We start from the raw sequence: 12,517 nt of genomic DNA on the forward strand, positions 1-12,517 counted from the left end.
CTATTAACTTGCCCTTTAGAAGTTCAGTATTTAAGTGAATCTAGGGTGTGGGGGAAACAAGAAAAGGAAAAAAAGGTGAACAAGAGACTACACTCAAGATTCTCAAAACTACAGTTAAATTCTTAGATTTAGCACAAGAAAAAATGTGCATGTTTTACAGTTGATGAAAGGTTGAACCAAAGAGATAGACAAAGGTATATGACTAAATCTAGCACTTCTGAATCTTAGTTCTGTAGATTTTTTCCTTAAAATAAGCATGATTATTTTTAAACACTCAATGAAGACAAACTGAATACTCCCGCATGTTACAGAAGGAGGCATCATTCACATGTCCAGGAAAACCGTTAAGGACTGGTACAGTACTTTGAAAGCTGAGGTTCCCAGATTTCTGGGGCCTGTAAAGGCTGGGTGAGTTCCATTACTTCAAAAACTCAAAATGGAAATCTTCATTTGGACTAGAAGCACATCCCCTCTCCTAACAACTACTTCCTTATACTGATTAGGAACTCTAGCTGGTGGTTGTATTTCTAATGCGAAGAATGTTAACTGCACTGTTGTAGACAAAATCTTCTGTAACATGGACTTCATGGAATTAATAATGAAAGAAACATTCGATGAAAAAAAATTTTAAGGCTCCCTAGTCTAACATCTTTAATAATCTATGGGGCAGTTATTTTATATGATTTTTATAAAGCAGAGTGTATCATTTAAAATATATGACAATGTGGTATTTGCCATTAACTTTATAACTGGGTAAGCCACAGTCCTAGCTTTATCTATAAAATGAAGCAATTTGTCCACGAGAATTCAAAGTCCACACTAATTTAAAACTTATGATTAAAATGTATTGTTCTAATTCATTATATAACTGCATCTTTAAAATTCTTTTTGTTTATTCCTTAGTATCTTTTTATTTATTTGATATTAACCCTCTAGTAAAATATGTAACCACAAATTGCCATATCATTCTCACGGGGCTTCATAATTCATTTTGGAAAGATCATTTTTATAACGTATTTTTTCTAAGCATTAATGTGGAGAACAGCAAGGACTGCTTGTATAAATTCTCTACTTACCAAAAAGTCTGTTATTTAAAATCACTCGGCCCAGCATAGCACTGCTTGCTATGTAATAGATGTCCATGAATATTTATGCATTCATAGTTGAGTAGTCTGACTTAAACAATACTTAATCATTAAAGGTGATTATTAAAGATTTGCTATTTTGTGACCCCCATAAAGTATAATTTAGAAAGAAAGTAGCCTTTGGAAAGTCTGTGAGGTATATTACAGCATGCTGAATATATGAAAAGCTCCATAGCAATTTGTTGATAAATTCAGCTTTTTTTTTTTTTTTTTTGAGATGGAGTCTCGCTCTGTTGCCCAGGCTGGAGTGCAGTGGCATGATCTCGGCTCACTGCAACCTCTGCCTCCCGGGTACAAACAATCCTTCTGCCTCAGCCTCCTGAGTAGCTGGGACTACAAGCACGTGTCACCACGCCTGGCTAATTTTTTTGTATTTTTAGTAGTGACGGGGTTTCACCATATTGGCCAGGCTGGTCTTAAACTCTTGACCTCATGATCCACCCGCCTCGGCCTCCCAAAGTGCTGGGATTACAGGCGTGAGCCACCGTGCCTGGTCAGATAAATTCAGCTTTTTAAAAAATAAACTCTTATAACACAAGCATTTCTACCAGGCTCCCTTTGGCTAGTACGATTAAAACCTCTTCAAATATTTTCTATGTATTTTAGGCCTATTCCCCAAAAGGTTTCAGTATGAACATGAATTAGCCTTATACTTAGGCTTTTATCCTTGTTAGACCACTCAACTTTCTTAAGTGGATGGCAATCCTAATTTCAGCTCAGTTATAATGATTATGGCTCCGACTTAACTAATAAAAAAAGTAGTACTTGGCTGGGCACAGTGGCTCACGCCTGTAATCCCAGCACTTTGGAAGGCCGAGGCGGGCAGATCACATGAGCTCAGGAGTTCGAGACCAGCCTGGCCAACATGGCGAAACCCCATCTCTACTAAAAATACAAAAATTAGCTGGGCGTGATGGTGGGCGCCTGTAATCCCAGCTACTTGGGAGGCTGAGGCAGGAAAATCACCTGAATCCAGGAGGTGGAGGTTACAGTGAGCCAAGATCACACCACTGCACTCCAGCCTGGGTGACAGAGTGAGATGTCTCAAAAAAAAAAAAAAAAAAAAAGGTAGTACCATTCCAGGTGCTTGTCAATGTCAGTAAGTGTAAAATCTTGAACTTCTGGCTACCTGATACTTATTAAAGGATCAGCTGCAAAAACAAATAATATTTATGGGAGACTGTATGGAGGATGTAAGTTCATCTATTTCTCTGGATACTAGGTATTTTATCCTTAGATAAGCCAAACCAAATAGCTATATGTTTGGACAGCATCATTTTTTCCCTAGAACTGCGTATGTTAGCCTGCGTGAGAAACATTACAATAAAGGGCCCCAGGATATTGCTGATTATACGTAGCCATTAGATTCATTATTATATCATCTAACTCAGGGTCCACTTTAAGGGAAATTTCTCTCAGCTGTGTGTACCAAGAAGACCTATGCTTCTCCTAAGCAACTGCTGTGTTGCTGTCTGATGGCCACCACGAATGATGTAATGACCTCTGCTTTCCATTTTGTATCTGCCAGCCACCAGGAAACTGAGGGCTACATTTGCATCTTCCCTCTAGCAGAGTACTGGCATACTTCAGAGATACGCAAGTTTGGTTCTAGACTACCACACTAAAGCGTGTATCACAATAAAGAGAGTCGCATAAGGTGTTTTGGTTTTCCAGTGCATTTAAGTTACGTTTACAGCATACTGTAATATATTAAGTGTGTAATAGCATTATGTCTAAAAAGACAATGTACGTACCTTATTTAAAAATACTTTATTGCTAACAAATGCTAAGGATCATCTGAGCTTTCAGTGAGTCAGAATCTTTTTGCTGGTGGAGGGTCTGACCCTGATGACTGATCAGGGTGGTGGTTATTGCAGGTTAGGGTGGCTATGGCAATTTCTTAAAATAAGATAACAATTGTAGTTTGCTGCACTGACTGATTCTTCCTTTCATGAAAGATTTCACAGTAGCATGTGATACTGTCTGATAGCATTTTACCCACAATAGGTAATTTTGGATAAATTTTACCCAAATTTTTCTTCTTTAAAAATTGGGAGATAATCTTCTCAAACCCTGCAGCTGCTTTATCTAGTAAGTTTATGTAATATTCTAAATCCTTTACTGCCATTTCAACAATGTTCACAGCATCTTCACCAGGAACAGATTCCATCTCAAAAAACACTTTCTTCAAACTGAGACTGCCAAAAAAAAAAAAAAAAAAAGAAAGAAAGAAGAAAACACTTTCTTTGCTTGTCCATAAAAAGCAACTTTTCATCTGTTCAAGTTTTATCATATTACAAGAGAACTAATTCTAGTTCTATTGCTGTCTCTACCATATCTGCAGTTACTTTCTCCTCTTAAGTCTCAAACTCTTCAAAGTCATCCATGAGGGTTGGAATCAACTTCTTCCAAACTGTTAATGGTGACATTTTGACCTCCAGCCATGAATCCTGAATGGTCTTAACAGCATCTAAAATGGTGAGTCCTTTCCAGAAGCTTTTCCTTTTTTTTTCCTAAATCCATCAGAGGTATCACTATCTATGGCAGCTAGGGCCTTAAGAAATGTATTTTTAAAATAATAAGACTTCAAGGTTGAAAGTGTTCCTTGATCCATGGGCTGCAGAATGGATGTTGTGCTAGCAGGCACAAAAACATTAATCTCCTTGTACATCTCCCTTAGAACCCTTGCTTGACCAGATGCATTGTCAATGAGCAGTAATATTTTGAAAGAAAACTTTTCTGAGCAGGTCTCAAGAGTTATAATATTCAGTAAACCATGCTGTAAACAGATGTGCTGTCATCCAGGCTTTTTGTTCCACTTTTAGAAAACAAGCAGGGTAGACTTAGCATAATCCTTAAGGGCCCTAGGATTTTCAGAATGGTAAATTCTTTGGGTTGGCTTCAACTTAAAGTCACCTGCTGCATTAGCACCCAATGGGAGGCACAGTCTCTCCTTTGAAGCCTTGAAGCCTGGCACTGACTTCTCTCTAGCTATTAAACTACTAGATGGCATCTTCTTCCAGTAGACGGCTATTTCATCTGCATCAAGAATCTGCTGTTTAGCATAACCACCTTCATCAATTATTTCAGTTAGATCTTCTTGATAACTTGCTGCAGCTGCTACCTCAGCACCTTGTACTTTTATGTTGCAGAAATGGCTTTTTTCCTCTTAAACCTTACGAATCAACCTTTGCTGGCTTCAGATTTGATTCTGCAGCTTCCCACCTCTCTCAGCTTTCAGAGAATCGAACAGAGTTAGGGACCTGTTCTGGATTAGGTTTTAGCTTACGGGAATGTTATGGCTGGTTTGATCTTCTATCCAGACCAGTAAAACTTTCTGCAAAAAGGCTGTTCTGCTCTATCATTTGTGTGTTCACTGGAATAACACTTTTAATTTCCTTCAATAACTTTTCTTTTGCATTCACAGTTTGGCTAATGGCCCGTTTTGGCTTTCAACAAGCCTCCTTTACTAAGCTTAATCATTTCTAGCTTTTGATTTAAAGTGAGATATGGCACTCTTTCTTTCAGTTGAACATGTAGAGGCCATTGCAGGGTTACCAGCTGGCCAAATTTCAATACTGTTGTGTCCTAGGGAATAGGGAGGCCCTGAAGAGGAGGAGAGAGACAGGGAATGTCTAGTTGGTGGAACAGCCAGAATACACGTATGTACTGATTAAGTTCACTGACTAATATGGGCACAGTTAGTTAGTGGTACCCAAAACAGCTACAATACAAACATCAAAGATCACTGATGATAGATCACCATGACAGATAGAATAATGATGGAAAAACTCGAAATATTGCAAGAATTATAAAAATGTGACAGCGACATGAGGTAAGCACATGCTGTTGGGAAAATAGTGCCAACAGGCTTGTTCAATACAGGGTTGCCACAAAACTTCTATTGTTAAAAATGCAGTAACTGTGAAGTGCAATAAAGTGACATGCAACAAAATGAGGTCTGCCTGTATGTAGAACCCTTGAGCATGCATTTTGAGGGGGCACCAATTCTATCTTATATTTTACTTTATTTCACTTGCCTGGATTTTCCTTTTCCTTCAACTCAAAGTTTTCACTTAAGTAGTTTTATCTTTTGCATAGGATATATGTAAGTTGCCTCAAATTCCTTTTGGATAATTAATAAGCGAACAAGCTAGTCTGTAGAAGATATATTATTAGCCAGCTGATTCAAATAATACAACACAATATTCTAAAAGTGGTCATTTTATACTGGTAATAGTTTTTAAATCAGTAATTTAAGAACATTCTGCAGGGCCACGGAGGGACAATATTTGTTACATAAAACCTTGCATAAATAATTTCTGCATGGGAGAAAAAGTAAATTATTTTTATTTCTGCTGAATTCTTAGCAAACCCAATGATATCAATATCTATTCCTATAATGCTTATTTTCAGCAACAGAAGTAAAAGCATAAATGTTTATGGGATTTATGATCATCTTTTTAAATGTAAAAAATGAATAGATTTTACCATAAGATTACAATGATTTACTCTGAAATATTTCACTTTTGTATCCAATACATAAGATGCTCCACACTTAAATTATGACAAAAAACTTAAAAAGTTATTTTATATGTTAACTCATTAATGATACATTGCTTTTTCTCAAAAAAAGTTCCATTATTTCAAAATGAATACATTCATTTTGCTCCCTGATAAAAATTTAAATGTCTATAATACATTTAAAAAAATATTATTTAGGCATTATTAATTGGGAAGACTAAAAAAGATCAGTAAAATACTCTTAGTCAATTAAAAATGCTTTAAAAAATTCATCTTGTTTTTCTTTTTCTCTTCTTTCTAAAATTATATTTTTCCCTGAATTTACTTAGGAGGAAAGCAGAAATGTTCTAAGAAAAGGAAAACCACCCAGGCAGCCCTTAAAGAGATAGGCATCATTTATCACCTGCAAAGACAGATTTATAAGAGGGCCCCTTCTGTTCCTTTAAGACTGCAAAACAGATGGGAAGTGAATGGACAGTCAATGGGACAAGAAAACACATGGGAGGTGCTGCTGTATGCATGTTCCCAGCATAAGAAAGAGGTCAAGATTGTAACTGCATGACTGGGTCCTGGAAAGGGTCTTTCTTCAAGCTGTTACAAAGACAAACGCTGTTCCTCATCCTGCTGTCAAACTGTTATAAATATTGGTTTGTCAAAAGACCTTCAGTGCTGAAGCTTTAAAAAGGAGGCAAAACAGACGAATGAATCATGAGAATGATTCTTAAACAGTCAGTTCATCACTGTAATTTTAAAAGTAAAAGAAAGTATAAGATCAGAGAATGTAATCCTGCTTTACAAACCAAACTACAAATTTATTATAAAATGAAATTAAAAATTGTAGGTTTTAATAAAATTATGAATTAGGTGAGGTGAAAGCAAAAGTAAAATAAAAGTTCCATCTCTTAAAAAAATAGTGTATTAGGATAAAGTATTATGAAACTTAGCACAAGAAGAACAGGTATTCATGTTAGGCTGATTTCAGAAGTTCTTGGTTTATCACTGAATTTATTTTACAGAGGTGCTGTTTATCACAACCGAGTGAGAATCAGGCTCAGAAAAATAAAAATAATTTCTAAACTAATTTCACTTATTAAATTAAATTAGAAAATCACCTTTAAGTCACAATTTCTTTTCTATTGAAAAGAACAATCACAAAATTCAACTGGCACTGAGTATACATAGATTTATAAACTGAGAATTATCTTTTTTGAGGAATGAAAACATTATGTACCTCTTTAGGAGGCAAATTCATTGTTATAGATCCTTAACACATATTAAAAATCACATAAAAAAAGAAGCCAAATTACACGAACTTGGTTGTCTATGGTTAACACAAACACAAACCCAAAGACAAATGATGAACAGAATACCTAAACAATTCTAAAAAAAGTCCTATCTGTAACACATATGATTAGCCCCAGCTTTGCCATAAATATTTATGTAATTGGCTTAACCATTTACGTCAATGAATGTTAATTTCTCTATCTGAACAATGGGCATATAATGCCTTACAAGCCTCATATGACTTTACAAGACACACATGGACAAGCAGAAGTTTTGTAAACTGCAAAGCACTATATAAATGTGAGGGCCAGATCCTAGAGTTTCAAGTAGGATATGGACTCCAAAGTACCAAATGATGCAGTTACAAGGAAGTATTTTCTTTCTTTCTTTTTTTTTTTTTTTTAAAGTTTTGAAATCTTTTTTTTTTTCCCTTTATTTCTTCTTAAAAAACAAAAACAAAAACAAAAGCGGGATCTATGTGCAGAATGTGTAGGTTTGTTACACAGGTATATGTGTGCCATGATGGTTTGCTGCACTTAAGTTCTCTAAGTTCCCTCCCCTCACCCCCCATGCCCCAACACACCCTGGTGTATGTTGTTCCCCTCTCTGTGTCCATGTGTTCTCAATGTTCAATTCCCATGTATGAGTGAGAACACGTGGTGTTTGGTTTTCTGTACATGGAAGTATTTTCTAGTCCTGAATGCATGCCTGGGGCATTATTTTCTCTTAAATTTTCAGTAATCTTGGGAAAAACATAGTTTCAGTAGAAGTGAGACTCAAAGAGCTAACCTTTGTAATAGAGATTAGAGTTCACAGTAGCTACTAGACTGCACGGAAGGTTCAACCCATTAGTTTTAAGATGAGAATGACTTGAGCATCTTTGAAGAAAGAAAGGAGATATAATGAATACACAAGCACATACGGGAAGGCCAGGTACCAAATATAGGTATGGGATTACTGTTCAAAGGACAGTGATTTTCAGTACATGCTATGCTACAATATGGCTTCCCGAATACTTGAACTATAAATAACTGGTGTCATAGGTTTCATTTTTACTAATGCTGCTTATTCCTCTTAATGAATATTTCTGAAATAAGTTTATATGAAGACAATGAAGAAAAATTTAGCTCACTGAGCGATGAGAAATTAAAAATAGGGGCAATGACAATGAGCTGAAGATGTGTGGGTGTAAGAAGCCAACCTGAGACCTCTTTACGAAAAATGCGTCCAGAAATTATGTCCCTAGGACCACATTCAAAATTGTCTTAAACTACAGTGCTAAACCCTGGGTGGTGGCAATTAGTTTTTAAAATTTTGCCATCTATAGTTTCTAATTTCCCACAATGCATAAACACTAGCTCTGTCATAATAAAAAGGATGTTAAAAAAAAAAAAAAACAAAACCCCTCAAATTCCGGTAGTGTACTTTGGTAAAGATCAGTCTAAAGACAGATCTGTACATATGACACAGACGATGAAGCGGTGCCAACAAAAGGAGAGACTGAAGATAAAAAGGCTTTAATTCTTGGCCCAGAAAGGAGATCTAACTGAAGTTAACAAAAAACAGCAAACTTCCACTGATCAGAATATTGAAACTAGAGAACAGATGAGTGAGCTGCTCTAAGAGAAATTAAAAGGAAACATTCCATACACAGGAGGTAACAATGAAAGAATCTTAAATGGGTGGTACAAGTGTGAAAACTGAGTTTAATAAAGATTTTGATTTATTTTCAGATGACGGATCCATGATGCATAGTTACAGGATACGAGAATTCACTGTGAATCCCCCAACCACTGAGGATGGCATCATGATGAGCAACGACCATGTGGTCCCATGAAATGTCTCTTGGCATCACAATCGGCAATAGGTTACTTGGGAAAATATCTGTTACTTTTAAGGTAGAGCACATCATGTAATAGCTTCGTCATTCCATGAATAGGATAATTAAGACTATAACATTTCAAAGGTAATTCTGAATCGTGCTCTCTGGGGGAGAAGGGCTGTGGAAGACACAGTTTAGAAATGTACAAAATAGTGAAAAATTAAAATTCTCTTCACATTTAACTAATTTCTCCAACTACCTGGAGAATTGTGCTTAACAGAGGTTACTAGTTTCATGTGCATCGATCCACCAATCTCTTAAGATTTCATATCTTGTTTAATTTTATTTTTTATATAATGTTGCATAGTCCAATGATTTGTTTTGTGATTAGGTTTTCAATTACTACATTCTACTTTTTCTACTGAATATGCAAAAACATAACAACTTTAAAATAAAAACGCTTAAGATAAAGTTTATTCCCAACTTTAAAGGTATTAGATCACTTGAGCCCAGGAGTTCAAGGCTGCAGTGAGCCATGATCACACCACTGCACTCTAGCCTGGGCAGCGAGTGACACTCTTTCTCAAAAAAGAAGAAAAAGAAAAAAAAATTGTGCATTGGCCTTTTGGATACATAAGAGTATTTTCACAATAGTATATAAATAAAACCTACTTTAAAATGATAAATGGCAAATTTAATCCATACATTATTGGAGAGAACATTCTTGTCTTTATTCTTAATCAGTTAAAACCTGAGTTTAAGGCAAAAGAACATACTTGCTAGTAAAGTGTTGATTACCAGCAGCATGTACAATACTATAGAAAAGAAAATTTCTTTTACTCTCATACTAATTTATTAGTATTCCTCAATGGTGACTTTTTAAGACAGACTTAGGCCATGAAAAATGTACTCCATTCTAAAAGACCCATTTTGGGTCTCGATTTTCTCATCAATAACCTGGAAACCACACTACTCAGGCGTTGTCACGGGGAATTTGGTGTGTAAATAACTACTTCTCTAACACAGAGGACTTTCCCTGAGGATTACTTTATCTTTGTATCAACTCAGGTTTTTTTGTTTGTTTGTTCTGTTCCAACACAAACCAGAGCCTACTTCATCTATACAGACTCAAGGTAAAAATAATTCTTCACTATCTTCCCTAGTTGCTTTAATGTGTTCATTGTCTTACTATAAAAAATTATTTTACAAAGGCCAGATTTTTAAAATTGCCACATTTATGAAAAGATACCTTAAAGAATTCAAGTATTGTTACCATAAAACAAGTATGTTGTTTATTCTGTAGTGAAGAGGAAAAAAAACAATGTTTCTGTCTTTCAAACATATACATTTCTATATCATATAATCATTCCAAAAAGCACTTGAATGTATTCCAATAAACTTAAAAATTCCTAATAAACATAAAGAGTTATTGAAGTTTCCTGGTGAACTGGGTAGACTGGCATTAGGAAATCATTGGTGGTCCATCAATAAGTGGTTTTGATATAGATGAAAGTCAGACTGCAAGATGGAAGCAGTGGGAGGAACAGGAGTGAATGCCACAGATGCAAGCTGCTCTATAAGAGAAAAGAGCAGTAACTTCCTGGCAAGACAGAGTAGAAGAAAGTTTCCTTGGGATGAAAATAGTTAGTTCTCCTCAACTTTTTAAGTCAAGAGAAGGGGGCTTAAATGAACAGTCTGTATTACAAGATCACAATCAAACATTCAGTAAACATGTATACAGCACAATATGCAACACACAAGGTATGGGGAATTTATGAACGAACCAAATCACTTTGGCAGAAGGGATCAACCATGATAGACATGAAAATGTTTTTCTTCTTTAAATGGTTATTTTCGTTGATTTACAGTTGCCTATAGTGAGAAGCTTCTATTCTGCTCAATTAAACAACACTGGCAGTATCTGAGCAAGGTTTTTAGTCACTGAAGGAAGGTAAATAAGTAGGTAGGAGAAAAATACTGGGTTAGGTTGAAGTGATGATGACATAGAAGAGGCACAGTGAGAGAAGTGCATAAAAAGAAAGGGAAAAGGTTGCCTCGAGATGTGTTAAAAACCAGGAGAAATGAAATGGTATTGTGAGCCAAGGAAACAGAGCAACAGTACCGAGATATGAACGATACTGCCGGGATGATTAGTTCATGTGTTCTCTCCGGGACGCCCTGCTCTATACTTTTTGATTGGGTGTTTTTTTTTTTTTTTTCCTTAAAAAAAAAAAAATCTCCTCTGAACCTATGTACCTAGAATTCTACAACTTGGTGTCACCCTCTCTTCCTTTAAAATTCATTTTCTTTGGTTAAGTCTACAGAAACAAAAAGAACATACTAGTGCAGATGCAGTTCAAATTGCTCACCAAATTTTCCAAAGTGCCATTGTCTCTCAGGCTCTACAAATAAATATATTTCAATTTTATCCCAATTAATAGCATGAGAAATTATCTTGCTATGTACTGAAAGAACTCTCTGGAGTGCCAGCTCAGGGGCAGGTGGGTAGACAGTAATGGGAGATGGCAAGAATCACCTGTGCAGCTTTGTCAAAATACACATGGCAGAGCCCCACCTCCACAAACAGTTTTAAACACATCACTTCCCCTTTCCACAATTTTCAGTTCCAAATTCCGAGTACAATAATCTTCCTAGGAAAATTTCCATCTCATACTACTTCACAGACAATATTCTCATCCGTAACGACACTCAAGGGTCTGGCAGGTATGGGAGAAGTGTCGGAATGTGAAGTCACTAGTAGAAATTAAGTTCCAGGGTTAACTGACGTTTTCTTTTCTAAATGTGAAGAATAAAATCATTCTGCCTACCTCAGGGTTCTATTTAGCTATGTTCTGACTACTTTTTATTCAAGTTTCCACATGGCATAGAGATTTCTTATAACTATCCTATAAATTAGAATTATATTTTGGAGTCAGTGAAAGGACCGTTTTAGGTTTAAGCAGTTATGACACATTTCTAATCTTAGCTTTTAAAATGGCAGCATTAGGTCACCTTGCTGCTGCTCCCTTTTAGTACCATAATTTCAAAAATGCACTAATGCATTTGTTTTCTCTCACTAAATGATATTATGAAGAACAAAGTTTTCATTTAAAACATGATTTGTTACTGAGGTGGTTTACTGAAAAAAGAAACTTCCATCTATAGCCTATATTTCTAAGTTTTAGAATCTCATGCAGACCTAAATAAAAAGGTGGTATCTTTGCTCCTTTCTAATTATCTAGAGAAAGCATAGGATGGAGGATAAGAGGAGACTGGGAAAGTGAAGAAACACAAAGACAAGCCCCAACAGCATTGTCTACTCCCAAGAGAAACAAACTTTAAGTTTCGAGAAACAATTGCTTGCTGTCTGGGAGATGCTCAGGCATCAAACAATAAAGAACAGTCAACAGAGGCAAGAGGCCGAGCACGCTGCTGCGATCCCTACTCTCTAATCCCCCCAAGCTCCAGTCAAAGGGCCAGCTGTTGCCACCTCGCGTAGGGAGTCGGCAGAGCAAATTAACTGCAGGAGGAAAAAAAGCTGAGGATATTGGAAAATTCCAATTTACCAGCCTCTTTAAGCTATACTGCTTTTAACATAAAGGATAGTAAACTATACCATTAAAATAGGCCTGTACAATGGTAGCCCAAGTGAAGGAATTTACCACTGTTTTCACATTTTATTGGTAAATGAGATACAGCTCTGAAGTGTTCGGTCTACTAAAGTATATCTTCTGCTCACATA

The 12,517-nt window shown here is 36.1% G+C and overlaps 1 protein-coding gene across 8 annotated transcripts in view; it reads right to left on the reverse strand.

Annotated features, from left to right (window-relative positions):
* The window catches only part of OPA1 (OPA1 mitochondrial dynamin like GTPase), a 96,469-nt gene that overhangs the window by 7,958 nt on the left and 75,994 nt on the right, over positions 1-12,517 (reverse strand). The window lies entirely within an intron of this gene.

This window comes from Macaca mulatta, chromosome 2 (genome assembly GCF_049350105.2).
Source record: "Macaca mulatta isolate MMU2019108-1 chromosome 2, T2T-MMU8v2.0, whole genome shotgun sequence".
In the NCBI taxonomy this organism is placed as follows: domain Eukaryota; kingdom Metazoa; phylum Chordata; class Mammalia; order Primates; family Cercopithecidae; genus Macaca; species Macaca mulatta.